The following is a 23,240-nucleotide window of genomic DNA, read 5'->3' as shown; positions in this document are numbered from 1 at the left end:
TACAGCCTGCCACTGCGTTTGGATGTTGCTTAATGGCTGGAGCTGCTCAACATCCTGTGATTCTGGGTCAATCACATAATCTCCCTGTGCCTACCAAACATGAATGTGTCCTTGTGTAATGTAACTGGTGTTCATGAAAAGCACTCCAATACCTTCAGGTCCAGTAGCACCTGATAAAACAGCAAAAAAAACACTTCTGGCTGGAAGTGCTGTTCTTGATCAACATTTCCATTTAAAATAATGACAAAGCCCAGAACTTCCTTTTTAATACATATAAGTCAGCCCTAAGGCAGGCTTATCTGACCCTAAAGCTGCATGTTACAAACCAGGTAATTTTTGTATATGCCCTATCATTAAAAATACCGAATTGTTTTTTTTGCAATGGAAAGGCCAGTGGCCTGTTAGAAAATGAGTCATTAGTTGTGTGCCCTGCAAAAGTAATGGATCTCCATTTGTCCTCCACTAGGAACCAAACACCCCATTGTAGCGCTTGACTCTCATAGGGTAGCATTGCAGAGCAGTCCAAAGCCTACTGAAGGGAGGTGGTGTAGGTTAGTAATCATCATTCGCAGATACACAATATTGACATTCAAGAAATGATTGTCCAGTTTGTGCTTTTTTTTAAAAAAGAAAAAGAACATTTATTACACACACACACTACTCAATGCTAAGAAAGAAATTGACAAATATACACAAGCTGATATTTTTGGATGACATTGCATAATCATTCTTGTCTCTCCCAAAGGGAGATTTAGACCAACAAACCACATGTCAAAAACTTTCACCTGTATGCAGCTGCAATATGTGAGCATAACTTTGGGTGAGAACACTTACTACTGGCAATAAAGCTTTCACAAGTGGCTATCAGCCTCATTACTCCATTAAACAAAGGTGCAAGTAGAATGTATAGGCAAATCTGAATTATTTGTGTTATCAAAATTACTGTTAGCATGAAATGCACACTTTAACCACAGCCCCTAAAGGGCATTAACTTTAGAATCACAACGCTAGGCAATTATAATCATTCACCCCTAGAGGGTGTCTGCATCATACACTTTGAATAGCATGTTGCCCTTTAACCCTGGTGCCTAAAGGACATCTCTGTTGTACTCAATCAAAGTGCAATTACCACCTTTCGCCCCTAGAGGATATTTCTCAACATGAAAACCCACATTGTACCATGTTAGGCCACAACCACTGCAGCCATAGTCACTGCCGCTAGACAGTGCAGCCTTCCCAGCTGTAGAACAAATGTTCCAGCTTAGAGAAGGCTTGAAAAACACTTGGAACCCTTGAGAGTGTATCCTTCCAGAGTTCCACCAAACTTAGGGTGAGTACTCTTGCACTTCCTTGGGGGGGAGGCTGCGCTGCTCCTGCAGGCCCCCCACACTTTGTCACCATTTTGGTGGTGACTCAGCACTTCTGGGGTCACCACAAGCCACAGATGAGGGTTTTTCATTGTTTTAAATGTGGCGAAACTGAGGAGCCTGCATGGTAATGCAGGGCTCCTCGCACAGCGTTCCTGCATATCATAGCAACGGCTCTCCCACTGCTCTGGAGAGAGCTGCTCTTCCTTTTGCTTCTTAGGTTTTCATTTTGGTTTCCTTTTTTTCAACAAAGGCAGCCTTGTGTCGCACTTTCTTTTTCTTGGGGTGCCCAGTCCCACCTGGACACCCCACGGGCATTGGCTAATGTGGGAGAGCATCTCAGGCAGCCCATCCTCCCAGCTATTACCGGCTTCCCACACGGGCAACACACTTGCTTGCTGCCGTGGGAACTGGCACTTCACTTTGGTCTGCCTGCTCCTGAGGGTATACGTGTGTTGTGTTGCCAGCCGTCTTTGATTCTCGGGCCAGGGATGGAGTCCTGTGCCCCTTCCTCCTCCCACAGAGAAACGCAATGGTGCTCCATGAAGCAATGATATTTTCGGAGCCCAGGAATTGTGTCCTGGGCCCCTTCCTTCTTCAAACGGGGGAGAGCACCATTGTGCGAAGGTGCTCTCCCACCCCTCTGTGCTTCTCGAGTCTCAGGAATGGGGTCCTGGGGCCCCTCCTTGGAACCGAGGGAGTGCGACAGTAGTCACCTGCACCAGTTTTCTCACCAGGGCTCAGGGATGCAGTTCGGGGGCCTATTTTTTGTGGGGGAAGCGTGACGACACTTCCCCTTTCTTATCTTGCTTCTCAAAGGCAGCCTCTGGGCCCTGGGCTCACTTCAGTGGCAGAAATCGACTCAAGTATGGCGGTCAAGCTCCACGTGCTTTGCTGCTGAAAATAGGTCAAAGGTCACCCAAAACTTCAGCAGGACATATCTTGGGCCTCGTTGGGCCGATTTTGACGATTCTGTCTCCTTTTACTCCTGGTGGCTAGTCCCTGCCACCTGGAGCACTTTCTTCAGGCTTCCTTGCCTCAAAGATGCCAAAGGGGATATCTATTAAGATTTCAATCACAAATTTTCATATTGACACAGATCTAAATCGCAATGCTAGTTATGTACCCTTATCTCTTCCTCCGTGCTCAATCCATCTGGGATATTAGTTTCAAGATCTACATTAAATCATGATTCTAGACGTCTCAACAGATGTTGTTGATGCCCACCACTGGATTTGCTTCTCTTGGTGCAGGGAACTCAAAAGGAATCCGAGAGAAGAAGCAAGACCGTTTTTATTCTGAGGTTAAGTGCTGATGCCGGGACTTAGTATCTCATGAATTCCCATGAGTAGAAACCTGAAGATAGCCTTTCTCTTGCTGTTTTCAAGGAGCCATTACAAATACCAGTGATATCCCTTCAACTGAAAAGTAGAACAGCCTTCAGGACAGAGTATTTGGGAAAGGCAAAAGCAGAATGGATTCTCAATGGAAGTGTAAACTCTCTGTGGGATATTTACAATGCCCTTTTACGCCACTGGAGCATCACTGTTGTGACACTCTGGAGGCACGCTGTGCCAGACCATATTTACAAGGCCAAGCAAAGCCACCCATGACCTTGTAGATATGGAGTAAGGCAATGCCTTACTCTGTGTGAAAGGGGCATTTCTTGGGTGTTCCTGTGGGTGCTTCCATGCAACACCCATGGTTTTTGTCACTGCCCCAGATTTAAAACAAAACATAAATCTAGGGCAGCGCCAAAACTAATGCATTCCCAAAGCAGGCGTAACAAGGAGAAATGTTTACTTTTTTCCTATTTTTCTCCTCTTTCCGTGTGTGCTGCAGCATACAAAGAATGAAGAAAGTGCCTCCATTGGTTGTTTTGGTGTAGGAACGCATCGCTTCCTGCACCCAAAAAATCATACAAACAGCACAAATACGCTTGCACCATGGTGCAAGGAAGCCTTCTTGGCATGCGCCGGCAGAAAGATAAAGAATGCAGTGTATCTTATAGATACGGCACATTCCTGCTTTTTTCTTTTGACGTAGGGCAGCGTAGCTAGAAGGCTTGTGACGCTGCCCTATGCCAAAATATTGTAAATATGCCCCTCAAGGTTCAATGAAAGATCATCTGTGGGAAGGCGTAGAATACTATGGGGCAGATTTATATCAGACTTGCGCCACTTTTACGCCGCCGTTGCGTCACTTTTGTGACGCAGCGGCGGCGTAAACCCTGCGCCATGTTGCGCCCCATTTACATCGTGACGCATCTATGGAGATGCGTCACGGTGTAAAGCCCTGCGCCACATAAAACCTGCATCAGGTTTCATGTGGGCGTTTCTACTCAGGGGGGGCGTTCCGTCGCAGGAACGCCCCTGAAAAGTGACTCAGTGAAATCTATAACATTTCACTGAGTCACTTTCCCAACGCTGATGCGTCAAACCCTGCGCCTGCTTGAAGCAGGCATACGGCTTGACGCCACATGTTAGGGATAGGGTAGGTTCGGAACAGTGCTGGAGTTGCGTCGCGCTTGCGACGCAACTTCAGCACTGCGCCAACCTTACGCCGGCAGATGCGTCACGTATCTGCTTGTCCTTGCGCCACGATGCACCGCATTGTAAATGTGGCGCATCTGCGGTGGCGCAAGGGCAAACTTGCGTGACGCATCTTCCCTGGCGCATCCATGCTGATTTGCAGGGATGCGCCAGGGAACATAAATCTGCCCCTATGAATATTCCAGGTAGATGCCACAGTGTAAGTGACATTAAGGTTGTGATTTAGAGTTTGGTGGATATGGGACATCCGCCAAAATTGGTTGATGCCTGTCCGCCTATTAAGAGTGCATTCAACCCGTCAGCAATACTTAGAGAGTCCCCAAACACATGCACCAAATAGAACGGACGAGCCATCCAACAATATTTGCAGAGGTCCAGCATCCTGCGTGATTCCTTCACACGTAACTCACAAAAAACAGGGACCTGGGAGCAATACTGCACAATTAGTTATCTTTCAGCTCTAGTAATGAATGTCCATGAAAAATAGATTGATAACATATATACCTGACAGTTTTCTGCAACATAGAACATGTATTTTAATGATCAAATTAACATTATTGATCTTCCATTTGTAAATCAGCACACGGAAAGTAGAAATGCACGATGAAAGCAAAACTTGCCCTTTATATTGTGCATTAAACTTATGACAAGCGACTAATGTTCATATTGAATTAATACAATATATTAATAAATGCATTATTGGACAAACAGTCCAGGGATGGGATATTGGAGATCTGTAGCCAAATGTGTCAACTGGGATAATTCCGTTTTAAAAAATGTTACAGAATGAGAGAGATGGCTAAGCTGTAGTCTTGATTTAATGTGTACAGCTCTCAGCAAACACACATATTTCTGCTCTCTGGAGTTTGTGAAGCAAGCAATGTTTCTTCAAGGATGGCTGGTTGAGTAAAACTGTCACAGAGCTGTCAAAGACATGACCTGAGGAGGAGTAATTAGTCTCCAGTGCTTTCTGCCTCTTGATGTGCACATTTTTTTGCTTTCGTGCAGTGTGTTTTTTTTCTGTTGATGGAAGTATTTACTTTGCTCGGGAGAATCTAACGATCAGTTTTACAGAAGTGTGAAGGCTTGCAGCCGGGCTATGCTTATTTCCGAACATTTCAATGTCTGCTTCATTACACAAGGATAGAGTAAATGTGTTTGATTACCTACTTACAAGTTACATTTCACGTGACAATCACCTATGAAACAAATGTACTCAAAAGTATTAACGAACAATTAATCTTAGGTGTATCATATTTATGTTAAATAGTGTCTTAATCGAAAGCATTTCTCTATGATTCTGTGGGTCTAATAATGTGTTTCGCCTTTATTTACTTAAACCTCAGCAGTGATTTGAATATAAAATATCAGCAGTCAATTGAAAATGAAATAATTGCAAACTCTTATCAGCCTAGCAATGATATGAAAATCAGCACCTAAGCAGATTTCCCCGACGTCTAACCACAATTCCTCTTTTTACCTCAAACCCTGTTTATAGGGCCTGCACTATATTTAGCCTATTGCAGGTTGCTGATTTGTTGTGCAATACATATAGCCTCTACTCGGCATCAGATCGCTGAGAATGGGCAAACATGTGTTGGAAAAAAGACCTTCCAAAAGCAAAATATCATATTGTATGGTACTTCGAAAATCTCTACACTTTCGCTGGCTTTCTAAGGCACTTTCTCAGTGGTTAATATACTGTGACTCTGGGGAAATCACTTAGGGGCATATTAACAAGGACAAGGGATAATTATCGCTAAACGCGCATAGCGCGTTTTTCATTATTGCCGTATATCGCTGGAATACATCGCCGTGTTAGCGGCGTATCAGCAACGCTTAGCTCACAGGTGATGTAAAATCCTGTGATAGATGGCGATAACCGGCAATAACGTTGGAAATGCAGCGATAATTGTACATCGCTACTGAACAGCTTGCTAATAGGCAAGCGTGCACTTAACCATTCAATCCACCTCCCATGCAAATGATGGTTAAGTCAAGAATAAAGCAGGTGTTAAAATCCTGCGATAACCCCGCTTAGCGCAATTTTATTTATCGCGTCGCGGGTCCGGGGCCGCATTGTAAATAGTGAGTAGTTGTGTCTGTGACTGTTTCCATGTAGGTTTAGGGAAGAACGCCCACTTTGCATGTCATTAGCGATATATATTGCTGACATGCAAAGTGGAGAAAAGACGGCTGCTAACTCAAGGAAACACGCGTTAGCGTGTCCTTGATAATAGAGCGATATTTAAATTGCTACTTTGCGACCGAAAACGTCCACTAAAGCAGCGAAATTGGGCTTTATAATATGCCCCTTAATCTTCACGTGTCTACCAAAATATTGTGGGGCATATTATCAAGAACGGCGTTAAAATTATCGCCGCTTTAGCGGCAGGAAACTGCCTCTAAAGGGGCGATAATGGGCTTGATAATATGCCCTTGAGAATTCCAATAGAAGCCCATGTTGTGGTGTGAACCTGGGCTTCTATTGGACTTCTCAAGGGCATATTATCATGCCCATTATCACGGCTGCGCTAAAGCGGCGATCATTTTAACGCCGTTCTTGATAATATGCCCCTGTGTCTTTAACTGGTGCTCATGAAAAGCGCTGTTGTTAATGATTAAGTGCTGGTGCTGAGCACCAGAAACCACCGGTGCAAATTAAGCTTTTAACTTGTGTTTCTATAGGGCTGTATTTCCTGATAACTTCTTGGTATTTGATTTGAGGCTTTACAGTGGTATAGAATGTGTATGCTCGGCTTCAGGGGGCTTTGTACAGGTTTGTGTTTTTCCTATTATAATGGATTATAAATTAGGGTTATTTGCCCTGCTGTTTGACCAAAGCTGGTCATTTTCAGAATTTCTTCACCTTGCTCTCCCTTCTGGGCTTCCCATGTACTGCACATCGGGCCGGTGTTCACCCTGAATCTACCTGACTTCGACCAGTTCCCCAAGCTCTTGTCTGAAAGCTATTACTGTCTGGAGAGCTGTTTGCCGGGCTCCCTTTGCATGCAAACAATTCTAGTGAGTCTAGTTGCAAGAATATCGATTGCTCCATTTGCAGGGGGATATTACAAAAATGCCTGTTGGCTCCTAATCTCTGAGGCTGTAGGATCAAGGGAGACTAAGAAACAAGGATCATGGCAGAAGCATAATTTGCACTTGAGGCTGACAACTCATCACAGGAGGCAGAGAAATGAATAATTGTTTTTGAAAAATTAACTTAATTGTTTTCCAATGTACCCAACCAAAGTAAGAGAATCACGGTGTACCTAACAAACATCTATTCTATTCCACTTGAATCTCCTAGCATACCTCTGTGGAGGTCCCCTATAACATAATTCCCTTTATAAACCACAATAATCCCTATATTTCCCAATATTTATGGGAGCATTGCTTGTCTTTATAGATTGGTTTCTCTACCTTAGCGCACCAGTCCATTGCAGCCTGCCAAGTCTCTAGAGCAGGCGGATTAGGTGAGATCCAAATACGGGCAATGTCTCTGTTGGCGACAACTGTGGCCATTCCCACAAACGTCTGCTCCCCATTGGTACCCCCACATCATCGAGGATCCACAGCAACACCACTCTTTAAGTAAGAACAATTGTTCTTTCTAATAGTCTCGGACCAGCCTTTCCCAAATCGTGGTCCAATATTGGCTATTTTGAGGCATTACCAAACCATATATAAAAATTGCCATTTGGTTCTGCAGAACAAAAGCAAGAGGGCCTAGGGAGACATCGAGCATTCCATAGGAGTCCTGATGTAGAATCAGTGATATATAGGTATTTCAGCTGTATCATCCTGAGACGGGTAAATATAGTAATTTCATTTGAGGCCATCCTAGCCTCCCTCTAATCCGTGTCACACAGTGGGCCCACCCATCTCACCCATCTCCCCCAGTGAGCAGCTAGTTCATCATAGTCATTAATAACTAAGGAGTCAGGGCCGGCTCTTCCATGTGGGCGGAGGAGCGTCACCCCACTGTTTTCTCTCAGTGCAAGAAGCAGAAACATAAAATGGTATTATAAATGCCATTTTATGTTTCTGCTTCGCACACTGAGGGAAAGAAGGGTTTGGTTGGGGGCGGGCAGGTGGGTGGTCCTGCTGTAGAGCAGGGGAGGAGTGGCTTGCCCACTCTGTGGGCGCTGGCTGTTTGGTTGGCCCCAGGGCCGACCAAACCAGTCATAGAAACTCTGCCTTTTCTCCATGTAGGCTGCATGCAGCCTACATGGAGAAAATGGCCTCCCCATAGATGCCTGTGTGGTCGGCGTCCCAGCCAATCACAACGCTGCCATTGCAGCGCTGTAATTGCCTTAGGGAAGGGGATTGAGGGTGCCTGTGAGAAATGCAAAAAGAACAATGTCATACATTCACCCCAGTACAGAGATCTGGGCCTCAATCCATCGTTTTTTTGCTCACCTTGCCATTCCAGTTTTGACCCAGCCATATGCAAATCAGTCTTGACCCTTCGCCCAATGGGAGCAGTCCAGCCCAAACTGCCTGGCCCGGTCCTCCCTGAACTGGAAACAAGCATCCTAGGACCGGTTTCTGGCTGTCAGCCCTAATCAGCCAGGATAGCTTGACTCCAGTGGCATGGAGAGCACGGGACCCATGTCTGGGCATACCCGTCCCACTCGGAGTGACAAATTCAAAAAGAAAAATTAATGGACAGAATGCAGAACAATGTCATACATTCACCCCAGTACAGAGATCTGGGCCTAAATCATTCTTCCTGTGAGAAGCAGAGGCGATGCGGGAACGGACCGGGTGGGCAAAGGTAAGGGAATTTACCTCCACCTGCACGACGCCCAGCCCCCCCAACCTGCGAGACGTGCTGGACGCGTCTGTAAGGAGTGATTCATCCGTGGGATACTTCTCTTCCCTAGAGGACTAATCAGGATGTGCGTGCAGTGTGGGTTGTACTCTGGGAGTTTTTATAGTTCTACTTGGCAGTTCTGAAGTGCGTGGTGAAGCTTCAGATATTTATAGAATTGGAAATGGGCCAGGATAATCTGTACCCAGAGGTCCTGGAAAGGCTTCATCTGTGAACACAGCCCGATATCCACAGATTAGTAACGCTGATTAAACTCCATCTCTTGAAACCTTCCAGTTTGGTTGTGTGTCTCAGTCTGCATCCATGCCATAGAGCAGTTTTTTGTGTCAATTTTGCGCCCTAGCTTTTGCGTGTAGGCTCAGTGCAGAACGCCAATTTAGAAAGAGCAACCTAGTGATTGCAGGAAGATGCTGAGGGATGGGGGCTCCAAAATACTCATCAGCTTTTCTAAATCAAGGAGGGCAAGTTCCGTCAGGAAAGCCGGTCATTCCATCCTCCACACAGCCAGTCGTTAACCACCAGGATATGGGCCGCCCAGCAGTAGATGCAAATATCTGCCACTCCCCATCATGCGTGCATCTTTCTGGGCTTATCTATTGCAATGCACAGTGGGCTACAGACCCACAGGAAATATGGACAGTAGTGGCTAGATTTGTGAACGGGATTACAAGCATGAAAATTTTGCAGGACATAAAGGAAGCATGGGAGAACCAACATTTTGAACAGTGGCACCCTGCCAGGGACAAGGAGCGGGTGCTTAGCCCCTTTATGGAGATCTTTCTTCATTTCTGTCACTACAGGGCAAAGGTTAAGGCTCCATGTAAAGGTCGGGACTAGTGTGATGTTGATGCCCAGATAGAGAATTCTCAGGAGCTCAAGTGAAGTGCATTTTGCCAGTTTATGTTCTCATTACTGCCCTTAAGTAGGGCCAATAGGGATTTCAACCATTTAACCTGGAGTCCAGGTGACTACTTGTACAGGAATAGTACGAGGATAAGGCAGTGCCCTGATATCTGAGGGTTAGTTAGATAAAGTAGCATGTCATCCATCTGCATACAGGTCTTTTCTGTCCTCTGTACCATTGTGTCATCTCTATCCCCATATCTGCACATAACAATGCGACCAAACGTATCTGCGACATGGAATTTTATATTGTCTACTGTCCAGCTAGATATCATAGATAGTATATCTACATTATGCTTGATATACAGGGAACGTTTTGTTATGTACCATATACCTATGTATCTACGAGACGATGTGTATACTATCATTGACTTGCATTGAACTTTATGTCATCTAACTTGTACTGTGTAACTAAGACACTTACCCTGTAAAGCGCTCTGATACCCGCAAGGGTTCTGGTTCGCGCTATATAAATGTTCAAATAAATAAATATATAAAATAAATAAACTAAACAAGCCAAGGGATCTACTGCTGGTGCAAATAAAAGGGGAGAAAGTGGACACCCTTGCCTTATGCCTCTGTGGATTGGGAGGGGTTTGATTCCATGCCATTTACTTGTACTTATGCTGAGGTTTTAGAGTAGAGGATTTGAATGGATCTTTGAAACCTAGGCCGAAAACTAGTTTGTAGCAGGACACAACTGAGAAAGTACCAGTCGAATGAATAAAATGCTTTCTGGAAATTAATCAATAGCAACACACATGGGTTATCAGTTTGCTAGATGTGTGCCCTTCAAATACAGTGATACGTACTATTGCTACACATAAAGCAACATCGGTCAGGATGAATTAGGAACCCACAGTAGTCTGTTCACCAAGGCGTTAGCAAAAACTTTAACCTTCTGTGTTTATAATAGAAATATGCCAATATTAGGTGCATTGAATCGAGGGATGGTTAGTGTTGGAAATGGCCCTTTCAGCAAGGTCACCCCCAAACATTTTGCCTTCCTCCTCCCCTTTTAATCTGAATTTGTTTTCGTTGGCTTGAGGCCTCTGTGCCCTTTATCACTGCTAACCAGTGCTAAAGTGCTTGTGCTCTCTCCTTAAGACATGGTAACATTGGCTTAGCAACAATTTGAATATTTAATTAACGTATAAGTCTCTAGTAATAAGCACTACATGTGCCCATGGCCTGTAATTTAAAAGTTACTAATGGGCCTACAGCACTGGTTGTGCCACACACTTAAGTAGCCCTTTAAACATGCCTCAGGTCTGCCCTTGCAGAGCCTGTGGGTGCAGTTTTAAACTGCCATGCCGACCTAGCAAGTTAAACCTTTTGCCTGGTTCAAACTTTCATTTTTTAACACATATACACCACACCTAAGGTAAGCCCTAGCCATCCCAAGGCCAGGATGCCGTGTATTTAAAATTTAGGACATTTACCTTTACATTTTACATGTCCTGGTAGAGAAAAAATAAATGTTTTCCTACTGCTAGGCAATCGCTCCCATAAGATAACTTTAGGATGACCTTTCTACATTTTATAAGTGTAATTCCCATTTGGGAAGAGATTGGCCCTCCAAGTCTTTTATCTCTGGAATCACAATTTAAGATCACAACTCATGGTGAAGACTGATTTTAAATTGTAATTCTAAAAATTGCACTTTTAGAAAGTTGGAATTTTCTTACATTAGCCATTTGTAGCCTTCTGCCTGTATCTGAATACACACCTGTGGGGGGGAGTTTGGCTTTGTGCATTTCTTCTATACAGCCCCAAACAAAGGGAGCTTAGGTGTGACTGATGGGCCATCCACATCCTGATGGACCATCATGGGCAGGATGGGAGGGAGGAGCTGACATGAATAGGCTTTGTCCCCACAAAAAGAGCTGCATACCTCCCTGTAGTGAGTCTGGAGACAGGGCTGGGACAATGTGGACTTCAAAGGCATCTCTTTGAAGTCTCCTCACCTCAAAGGCACAACTGGATATAATTACTAGACCTCTGACACCACCACTTCAGTACTCTTTGGGAGGTGTGGACTCTCTGCCAGGAAGAAGGACTGCTGTGCTGCTACAAGGACTGCCACTCTGCTGGACTCCTACTCTGCTGGACTCCTGGTTTGCCGTGCCGTCCTGCTGCCTGACAAAGTGACCCCAAGGGCTTGCTTGCTTGCCTCCTGATTGAAGTCTCAGGGAAATAAAAGACTTCCAACTCACCTGCAACACCTGGACGCTACCATTTATGAGTCTTTACCTACAAAGTGGTGCCATACTAGTCCTGGGCCCTTGGAAGTGAATATAAGGTACTGCTCTAGCAAAGCTCCATGCATCAATGCCATTGTGCCGCTCAGAACCGGCAAATCTCCTGCAAGGATCAAGTACATCGCATCGCCGACTGCGCGGTGCATTGCCTCTATTTCTGATGCATCTTTGTCTTTATGCGGCTCAACGCTGATGCATCTTCTTCACTCTACGGATCATCGATGACGCTTCACCTCTTTGCTTCTCGCATCTCATCTTTGACATCGACGCAAACAAGGTATTTTGCAGAAGTCCATGGCTGGTCCCTATATCCGACCCACACTCGATCACGGTAAACCTGAACGTTTCATTTTGACCTCGAGCAACCAGATATCTCCCGTTGGCGCCTTATGCTTTTAAGCACTACATTTCAGTTTATTGTTTAAAAATTCATAACTCTGGTTATACTTATTGGATCTTTGTTGTTTTGGTCTTGTGTTGTTCATTAAATTAAGCAAAAGGCACTGAGGGTCCACAGAGAAGCTTGTGCTGCTTTGATTGTAACTCCAGAAGAGAATGAGGAGCTGTACCATGACTCACAGGAGGGTCTTGAACTGCTACCTGTGGAGGAGGGGGGCAATGTCCTTACAGGATTAGTGATTCCACCCTGGGCATGGAGCAGTATGTCATTCAGAGGCCTGTCCCCAGAGGATCTGGAGGACAGGAGGGGGGAATGTTAAAGTTGGAGCTTGCCAAATTTTATATGGGTCACAAGAGAACCTTGGAGGAAAAAAGGATGGCCATGGAGAAGGAAAAGAGGAAGAAATGAGCCGTAGTGGAAGCAAAACTAATGTTGGCTCTTAAATTGAGCCTGAAGGAGCTGGGCATGAAGGCAAGGCAGGCTAAGTCCAGCAGTGATGGTGACTGCATTTCTTCAGTGCCCTCTGACAAGAGGGTCCACAGTCCCAGAGATCTGGTGTGGTAGGAGATGACAGAGCTAGATGGTTTGAGGCTTATGAGATTGCCCTGTAGACACACAAAAACCCCAATGGGGGGGGCTAGTCTGTGGAGGCACATCCCTAGTGAGGGTCTCCATACTGACTCTAGAGAGGGAGGACAGGATGAGGTATCCCGCCATGAAAGAAGCTCTAATCAGAAAGTATGGTCTGACTCCAGAGAATTATAGGCAGAAGTTCAAGGACAGTCAGAAGTTAGCCCAACAAACATGGGTACATTGTGTTGATTCCTTTAGCAAGGCACTGGATAGTTAGAGGAAGGGCAGTGAAGTCAAGTATTATCAGTGGTGGTATAACGTGATTGCAAAAGAACACATGTTCAGTATTTGTTTTCCAGATCTGCTCCAACACCTGATTGATTGTAAGCTCACTGACCCCAGGGAGCCTGCTAAGGGGGTGGGCCTCTTGATCAGCACCAGGGTCAAAAACAAGGTACCTGGGACCCCAAGAATGTTGGTTCAGGTTCCCCCCAGCAGAGTGAGGGGGAGGTCAAGGGAGACACAGACAGGTCCCAGGGAAAGGAGGGAGAAAAGTGTTCCGATGCCCCTTTTGAGAAACAGGGAGGCGTGTCAGGAGGGTGGTGTTCCGGGGCACCCCATTTCCAGCCCTGCTGCTTTGATTGTTCACAGCTAGGACACAAGCAGGGGGACTTTGTCTGTCCTGAGAAGCCACTCACTGGCGTCCCTCTATAGGGTTGGCCATTGTGGCCTTAGGTGTAAGTAGTCTCCAGGGGCAGGTCATGGACTATGCCATGATCTCCCTTACCTGGGAGGTGTACAAAGATGGTGAGTTGGTGATCTCTGAGGGAGGGAGTAGTCCTTTCCACCAGGTGACAGTGAATGGGGTCCCTAACACTGCTTTGGGAGACACTGAGGCTAGCCAGACCATGGCCGTGGAAAGGCTAGTTTCTCCAGAGCAGTACACCTGCCAGGTATGTAGGGTATGCAGGCCCAGGGACAGGACCTCTTCTTCCCTATAGCCCTGGTGTCCCTGGAGTGGGGTGGGAAGCTGACCCAGAGGAGGGTCATAGCTAGTCCCCAGGTGCCTACAGATTGCATTCTGGGGAATCAGTTGTCCCCAGTGTCAGGAGAACTGGGAGGTGCGACCGCCCAGGGCACCCTGACAGTTCTGTTTTCTGGGGCTACCACTCCCAAGCGGAGATTACAGGACCCCAGATGGAGAGACAGGGTGAGGGAGCACTCACCCTTGTCTTCTGTTCAGCCTTAGCGTACAGATCCTAGGGCTGAAGGACCAGTTTCAGGGTGCTAGTGTTGAACTGGTGGGAGATGGAGTGGAAAAAGGGTGCATGGCACCTGTGGTTATTGCCCCTTAATCTGAGTCCCCTGGATAGCCTGAGGCCTGGCTCTAGACACTGGCAGCTGTCAAACATGTCTCAAGCCTGCCACTGCAGAGCCTGTAGGTGCAGTTTTAAACTGCCATGTCAACCTGGCAAGTTAAACCTCTTGCCAGGCTGAAACCCTCCTTTTTAATACATATAAGTCTACATCGTATATGTGTAATTTCCAATTGACAAGAGATTCAACCCCCAAGTTTGGCGTCTCTGGAATTACAATTTACAAACACAGCTTATGGTGAAGTTGGATTTTAAATTGTAATTCTGAAAATGCCTCTTTTAGAAAGTTGGCATCTTCTAACTTTAGCCATTTGGTGCCTTCTGCCTGTCTCTGAAAACACATCTGGGGTGGGTGCCAGTTGAACTTTGAATTGCAAAAACATGGACCCTCTGTTTGAAATTAGACGATGGCGCAGGGAACACAAACCCACAATGCACGAAAGAAAACCCCCTATCTCAACATATTCGTTACTCTCTATACATCTATCACTTTGTGTGAATTTGTTAGAAGATCAGAGACATTTCAATGGCTATTGATACATTTTTATTTAACTGTTTCAAATGATACATCAATTTATTGTTTACAACGAGATCAGCAATTCTTTTGCATCATGTCAATAACTATCAACGACTCTTTAGAAAATATCAACATTTTAAAAATATTTAAGCAACTACAGACAACTTCCATTTATGCATACGCTCACATTCATCTTTCTTCCATATTCATCACTCAATAGTTTCAAAAGCAAAAAAGCAACTTTTATAATCAGTTTATTTGGGTCTAGCTTAACACAAATTCTTTACTAATATTCAATATGAGACTTTTCCCTCTATATTTGTCTATTCTAACCAATGCAGCAACTATTACATATACAAAACATCCCAGATATGGTCTCCATGGCAAGCAGTCCATGTATAGAGACCTTCGATATACTGACGGAAGAATTTTACCTAAAGATGAAATGTAAAATGGTGCTACTGAAGGGACCTATTTATTGTCTGATAACATTTAATAATTGTCTTCTAGAAAGGCCAACCCACATGTTACCTCTTCTGATGTGTGTTCTGTGACTGACAAGAAATTTCACTTGGACTCTAGCACCAAGCGAGTCTATGCAATGTCACTCACCCCATAGGTTTTCTGCAGTTTCAATTTCATATTCAGCCTGGAGGACATCCTCCAACCAATTTCCTTAGACTGGGTTCTAGAATTCAGAGGAGTTGAATACCTATAAGAATGTTGTGCAATGCATAAGGTAATGTGGTTAGAATATGCTTAACGGCCAAATGCCAGTGGCCTGATATTTGTTTCAATAACCTTGTGTAGCACTCTATGACAAGCAATTTGCTGATAGTAAACTAAAGAAAAGAACAAACAGGTCCTGGAAGGCTTGCCACTACAAGCCAATGGATTTAGCAGCCATTAAACACTCCACTGGTTCTTTTAATTGTGATTGGATGATTGGTTCAGACAGTTTCTTTCCTTTGAAATGACAAAGTTTTGATTTTCAGGGGGAAGTGACGGACGCTTCAGTTAAAAGTTTGACCCCAAATTGGTGAACATTACCTCCTCTTTTCTTCAGAAAAATGGTTCAAAATAAATAGACAAATTAATGAGCCCTTATGCTTCCATAGACAAATCAGTGTTCTGAAAAGAGAGACAGACATGGTAAGAACTGCTCGTCCCACTGCTTTGCATACAATGTTTCATGGTTCATACCTAGCAGCCACTCCCTCAGTCTGTGGCAAGACCAATAACATGTTGAACGATTTGTCCCAATATGAGGTGGTAAAGAATGGAATAGTTCAGGGCTGGATGCTTACCCATGATCAAGATCCGAGCTTTTTGCTTTCCTAGGTAAGGGCGACTGTTTATGTAAGTCACAATGTCACCACACACTGGAATATATGGTAGTCAAGTGCCCTCGAGAAGCTGCCATCTTCTGAGGAGGAAAAAGCTAAAGGCATAAAAACCTCCTTCGTGATGAAGTCTTCACATGGTTGAAGAAAGCCAGGAGTCAGAAATCAAGATGAGGAAGTCCCAAGAGTGAAGGGTCAGAATGAACAAGTGGAGTGAGTGAGGAAATGAAGGAACATGGCTTTGTCTTGATGCACCCTCTAACCAGATAGATGCCATTATATAGTAAAAGCACAGGAAAAGAAAATACCATCAAATAGCACATGAGAGAAAACATAATGTATTAAGAAAGTCAGATAGAAAACAAGGAAGGAACATCTATTATGGAAAGGGAAAATGAAAGAATGACAATACAAAGTAGACTAGCTGTGTAGTTGCTTTGAAAGTCAACTACAAAACCTCAGGCAGGTGACTGCCATTTTACAGATGAAGAGAAGGGCCAGCAGCCAGGTGCGCAGGAGCATGAGCGGTAACAGCAGTGGCAGACAGCAATTTTACCAGGGAGAGGTTGGGGGGCCTCATATGCTTACATAATCTCACTCACACCCATTAAATCTCACATTCACACACACCCATTCACAACACTCACTAACAAGTACACATGCATAAACACACACCAAAAAACACATAAAACTTAACTCAACAGCAGCTCTCCAACAGGGAAGCCACTGAGGTCCCAGGAGGTGTGGGACCGCTGCCTTCCCTCATTGGCTGACCTAAGGTCAGCCAATAAGGGAAGGCAGAAGTCCCAATCTCATCACTGAGGGGGATGGGGTCAATGAGACTGCTGACCCCACCCCATTCTGTGACAAGGTGTCACTAATAGACACCCAGCCATGGGCACTTCAGGGCTTAAAACGGAAGCACTAAGATCTGAGGCAATCAGTAACGCTTTCCTTTGTCACAGGGGGGGGGGCTGGAGGCACTTTTGTCAGGCTGAGGAGGTCACACCCACAGGGCTGTAAAATCCTCAGCCTTCCAAAGTTCAGCTCAGGCAGCCAGGAGCCTGCAAATTTAGCCAATGTCTATATCCTGGCTGCCTGACCTGAACCAGAAGGGTGTCCGTCAGGCTGACCTTTGTTCAGCCTGACAGACACTCATCCTGCCTGGGAAAAGGTGGGATGTGTGGCCCTGCATCCTATACAGATGGGCCAATGCTGGGTAACAGGCTCAGTTTAAAAACTCTCTGCACTTTCCTGCTCAGAAAGTTAAGTCTTTAAACAGATAGATGTGGTTTGAACTCAAGATGAATTACAGTATTTTGCAGGCATTGCCCCACAAGGGGAATTTCTCTCGACCTCCATTCAGATCATCTTGATTAATTTAAATAGTACCCACAATATGTAATAAATCTAGCACCTTTATTGAGGTTCTAAATGTATGGAGATGATTCCATTGATAAAGAAGCACAACACCATAATGATAATGAAGGCTTGTGTCTTCTCTGATACCTCTCCAGAAATGATGATTGAATGCCATTAACCATGTATGCAACTATGCAGAGTATAAGGAAAGGTCACCATAACCAAATTAAGGCTTCTTCTCTTGGAATTCAAAGCGATTCCACTCACTCCTGAATGGTAATAATCCATAGCATATCAAACTATGTGCATCTGCATGTATAAAATAGATTGACTGCCTGCGTGAAAACACACAAAAGGAAGCCACACATTCCAACCTGCTGTTGCAGCTGTATGCCTAGAAGTTATTGCACTTGTGAATTGGATGGCTATTACTGATGCCTGCTTCAATCTGCAATTACAAAATTGGAATCCTGTAAAATCCCACAGCTGAAAACCTGTGGTAGATCACAGCTGCAAACCTGTGGTAGTATAATCACAATAGTATATAGCCATTAACTGCTCCTGAATACTAGAGTGCATTTTCCTTTATAGTAGCAATAATAACACTATTGCTGGATTATGACAAGATTAAAATAATACATTCGGATAAAACCTGCCATTTGAGAAGGGAAATTGTTTTTTGTTCTGCTCTGCACCGCCTGGTCCTGAAATGATCCCTAAAAAAGTAAGACATTTCAAAAGTGAGTTGATCACTCTTGTGGCCATCTGAAAAAGAATTTGCATCTCTTATGCATGAGAAAAAATTGACAATTAGCACTCAACCAAACATGAGGCTGCTTTGCACCGGCTCAGGGCTGCAGTGGTGTGTTGATGATCCGAGCGGAATCACTTTAACACTATGATATGAAACAATCAAATCTGACCTCTGCTAAAGGATGCTCCTGAGTATGATTCCCTTGAAAAATATATGGTTACTTTGTGTTGGTCTTAGTGCAGGATTGGTGCACAAATTATAAGCAGGAAAGGCTAAAATGCAATGCTTTCTGCCTATTAATCAACAGTCTTTGCAGCTCAGTGCTTATTGGTGCCCACTGCTGGAGGCATCATAATGAGACTGCCTCACCACACCTCCTGCAAATGCAAGCCTTGTCTACTTGTCCACATATAGGCCTGTTCTTTTGAGGTGGCAGGAAATACAGAGCACCCCTACACAATGCATTCTCCAAACTGATGAAGAATGTTATCTGCAACCAAAGAATATAGTTGTTGTACTCAGCAGGATCATTACATACTGTTCTCCACCACACCCACTAGATCTCCTGGTAATCACCGGGTACATGCTCACACAGCAATACATATCAATAATTTATTTTAGTTTAACTCCATTTAGAAAGTATATGATTGGCATATTTTAAACAAAATAACATGATAGCAGACATTTGATTACACATAAGTCCCTTTCCATTGCATCTATTGATTAAGACCACTCACCACTTCTAGAGCTGCAAGTACCATAATTTACAGTGGAGGAGATATGATAACAGAGATGGGTTGGAAAAAAGTAAATAATAGCAGCAGTAGCATTATAACATTTTCCAATGGCATTAGAGCTTTTCACACTTCAAATGGCTGTGGACTATTATGATTAGAGAAATGCTTTTAGGAAGTAACATGAAAAATAGATGCTGAGATAGATGGAGTCACAGAATCTTGTCAGAGAAAACAGCATCAGGACACAGCATACCTGCCTGCCAAGTGAAGTTTGTTTAAAGTTGTAGCAATAGGACAACACTACTCTTATAGAATCAACTGCATATTTATGCATGTACAACAGGACTGTGTTTTATATATATAGAGGTAAAGACTACTACAACATATATGGCACCAGAGTTTTCAAGATTGTCCACGTATTGCATGGACTGTAGTGTTGTTAAGGGAGCAGGTGAGCAGTGTGTTGCACCTATTCGCAAAGCTCCCAGAAATCATACATGGTAATTTCCTTCCTACTTTTATATTTGTTTGCACATTTCATAAGACAATTTCATAGTGAGCAGCAAGAAGGCAACACAAAGCTGAAGGGCCCTCAACTACAAAAGCAGCACAAAAACACCGAAGCAGAGGGACCATTAAAAAGTCCAATTTCAACTTCAAGATTTGGCTCCACAGTTTTCCTTGAAGGCATCATACTGCATGGATCGTGGAGTTGTACTGAGTGCTGGAGAGCAGTCCATAATGGCCCTTGCAATGCTGCAAAAAATAATAAATGTTGACGTTTTTTTTTTTTTTGTACTTTTATAGTTTATCTACATTAGCAGGCCTTTTATTATTTTACAAAATGGTTATCCAATATCTATGTGTTGTTCATTTCATCTTCTAATTTATTATAACACTACTTATATATAACTTGCCATATAGACAATTTAAACCGTCCCTCTAAAAATAAATACACAGGTAACTTTTGTCAGTTATCAACATTTACCTTTTCACTTTTTAAATATGTCAACAGTCTGTGTTTAAATCTTCTAGTAAGTGGATTGACAACATTTACAAACATACTCTGGTTTGTTAGACAACATTGTCTTAAATTTTGTAATCTCTTCTTTAAAACTATCAACTGTAATGCATTAAGACTGCCAATATATGCAAGAACATAGTCACATTTAACAGAAATGAAAGGTCCATATTCACTTGGCATTTCCATCAAATGCATATTTACAACATTTATACAATATCATAATCATTCAATAATGATTAATCCAAGATACAATACTCAAATCAGATGCAAAACGTCAAGTAAGGGTTGCCTCCTACAGAGTGGTGTCTTCTGATCAACTGCTAACAGGATCTCAACCTAGCAGAGGATAAGATATATTTTGATGTTGTCGTAAACTTGGACCATGTTTTTAGTCTAGTGTGAATTAGTGCCTATGGTGTCATCTAACTAAACATAGAGTGTGCTTAAGAGTGTGCTTAAGAGTCCATGTTGCTAAATTGTGGGAACATTGAACAACAAAAGTGAAAATAATTGAAAAATTCATCAGCATCAAGGATTTTATTTAGGGGTCATCAGGCATCGCAGCTGCCCCTGTCACTGCCGATGTGACCCTTGGCATCTGGGGTAGGAAAATCAATGCCACGAAAAGTAGGAAAACAGTGTCTTGATGAGCACCATTTACTTTCTACAGCTTCCACTGGAACCAGGACTGGAACTGGAACTGGAGCTTTGAGTACTGTAAAAATAAATATATTAAGCAATGAAATTGGTATTTCGGTGATTAAATAAATAAATGAAATAGTCACGCTTTTTAAACAAGTTGATGCTATGCTTCATTACATGAAAATGTACGTGCTTGAACAAAACCTTCACCTCTACACTTCCCACAATTAAACCAATCAACTATAAGAAATACATTACGCCAATAGCATTTTTTATATTCAAACTACAGGGGAATATTAGGAGTTTGGGAATGCACACAAACTTACTATTTGGTTGGCTTTAACAAACCTCCAGGTGCACAGGAACGCCCATATTCCTTCACCTTCGTTGGAATTTATTGGTGTAAAGAACTCGGATCTCACAGTGGAGATCTCGGCATCTGTAAAAAAACTTACACCTGCCAGGAATCCCTTGGTTAATTTCTTGCAGCCATAAATAAAGTAAATTCAGTCATAACATTACATTGAATTTATCTTTGTGACTGATGTACATTGTTCATACCGATAAACATAGTGAACAGGAACACTATTTCTTTTTAATCTCTTTTCCCTCTCCCTGTGATCAATACATGTGTTGAAGTATACACTAGGGAAACCATTAAATCTGTTAGAGGTAGAAATATTGTAGGCCTCCAGTGATATTCTTTTTTTGGTGCTTTATATACTCGTCAAAAATGCAGTTTTGCAACTTCTATGTGTGCTGCATTAAGCATTAATGAGAACACATAGAAGTTACAAAACAGCATTTTTTTAAATTTAAAATGATTGTTTATGTGCAGGATGGGGACCTTCCTACACATAAACAACCTTCCCCTCAACACAGGTACCCTTGCACTATGGTGCAAGGGTGCTTGCGTTGGCGCTGGGCTGCTAAATGTAGTGGCAGCGCAGGGGGAAACACAGGGCTTCGCCATATTTTTGTGAATATGGTGCAGTCCTGCATTTTGGAAGTGGCAGATCGTGTTGTTAGCCTTCTAGGCCCAACGACACGCTTCACCACTTTCATTGTAAATATGCCCCTTAATTTGTTATGTAAGATAAAGAGAAATAAGCAATGTTCCCAAGCATATCATGTCATCACCTTCTTGAAATGTAGGTAGATACCTGAACTAATCTTTTAACAGTATTGTTATGGAACTTCAACAATGTAAAATATTGTGAGGTCATTAGGGTTAAATTCATGTAACATCACTTCCAGGGAAAACTCTGGGTCTACATTAATATAATGTCCCTTGAGGTCGAATGGTATGTGATGTCACTTCCTCCGCCCCTGGAATTTGGAGACTCAACATCCATAATCAACATTTTCTGAATATTCAGAATTAGAATGAAAAGATGAAATGACACTATGATTTATGGATTTATTTCCAGTTCACAGTTAAATGAAAATACTTCATATCTTGAAAAAAACTCTAAATTAAGATTGTAATCCATAATCCTGCAGCTAAACTTCTTCCAGCATAAGGGCAATAATGTGGAGGAAAATCATAAATTCAACCATCTCCTGAGAAAAGGATGGATTTGTAGTTCCCTCTATTTTCTAAATCTGGTCCTGAATCTTGGTTACATCTGCTTCTGTGTTTTTTTCTTCATTTACACTTTGTTTGTGAATTTTCAGATCATGTTGGTGATGGAGCTGGGTTCCACATTCTAGACTTACTCTGGAACCCCTGGCCGATGGTCTTTGTTGCCTGCTTTGCAAGTGTGGAGGGGAGGAACATCATTAGCCAATCACACAATACCATTTCACATGATCCCAAAGGAACACAGACTCCTCATCCAAATGTGTGTACATTTAGTGTAAAGCCAAGAACAATTCGACATATAAACATATATACAAATCCTCTGCACACTTTCAAAAGTAAATACCTAAAGTTACATAAAATATCACAATGATGCTTGTCTTTATATTTTCAGATGTCTTTAATTCAAGATCTTTAAGCCTTCTTAGCCAACACGAGTTTTGTCTCTGTTACAGGGGATTATCCCGCAACTTCTTCGGGGCTGAGGTCAGTTTCAAGTAGTCTCTTAGTTCCGGTGATAATTCCAACCTGGAAGGTGTTCCTATAAGTTCTGCTCCTGGAGTGGTAGACTAATTAGTCGCGTGTCCGGGAAGCTAAATATGCTTGAATGAAATGGAATTTCTTTTAGAAGAGCTGCCCCATCTGGCAGTATTAGGTAGAACCCTTCGGAGCTCCAGGCCGTGGCGTGTTTGCCGTGCAAATCAGCAGTAACTAATTCAGAATTGTCAATTCCAAAATCAAGACACAGATGATTATAGAAACTACATCCAGAGCCTTCTTCATTGGTGAATAATAAGCAAGAGCATTATCTGTCCCTACATTACTTCTATTGTGACATCCCTACTTAGATTTCCCCGGGCAAGCTTCCAGAAAGGTGTCAGCATGTGAAGAAATCCTAAGAAGCTCACTCATGTTGAATGGGTCGAGCAGCGTAAAGGTACAGAGCTAGGTCTAAAATGTTCTCCCCTCTTCAGGTAAGTCTGAAGTCTCCCGGGCTCTGTCCCTATCCC

This window comes from Triturus cristatus, chromosome 8 (genome assembly GCF_964204655.1).
Source record: "Triturus cristatus chromosome 8, aTriCri1.1, whole genome shotgun sequence".
In the NCBI taxonomy this organism is placed as follows: domain Eukaryota; kingdom Metazoa; phylum Chordata; class Amphibia; order Caudata; family Salamandridae; genus Triturus; species Triturus cristatus.
This window is presented reverse-complemented; position numbering follows the sequence as displayed.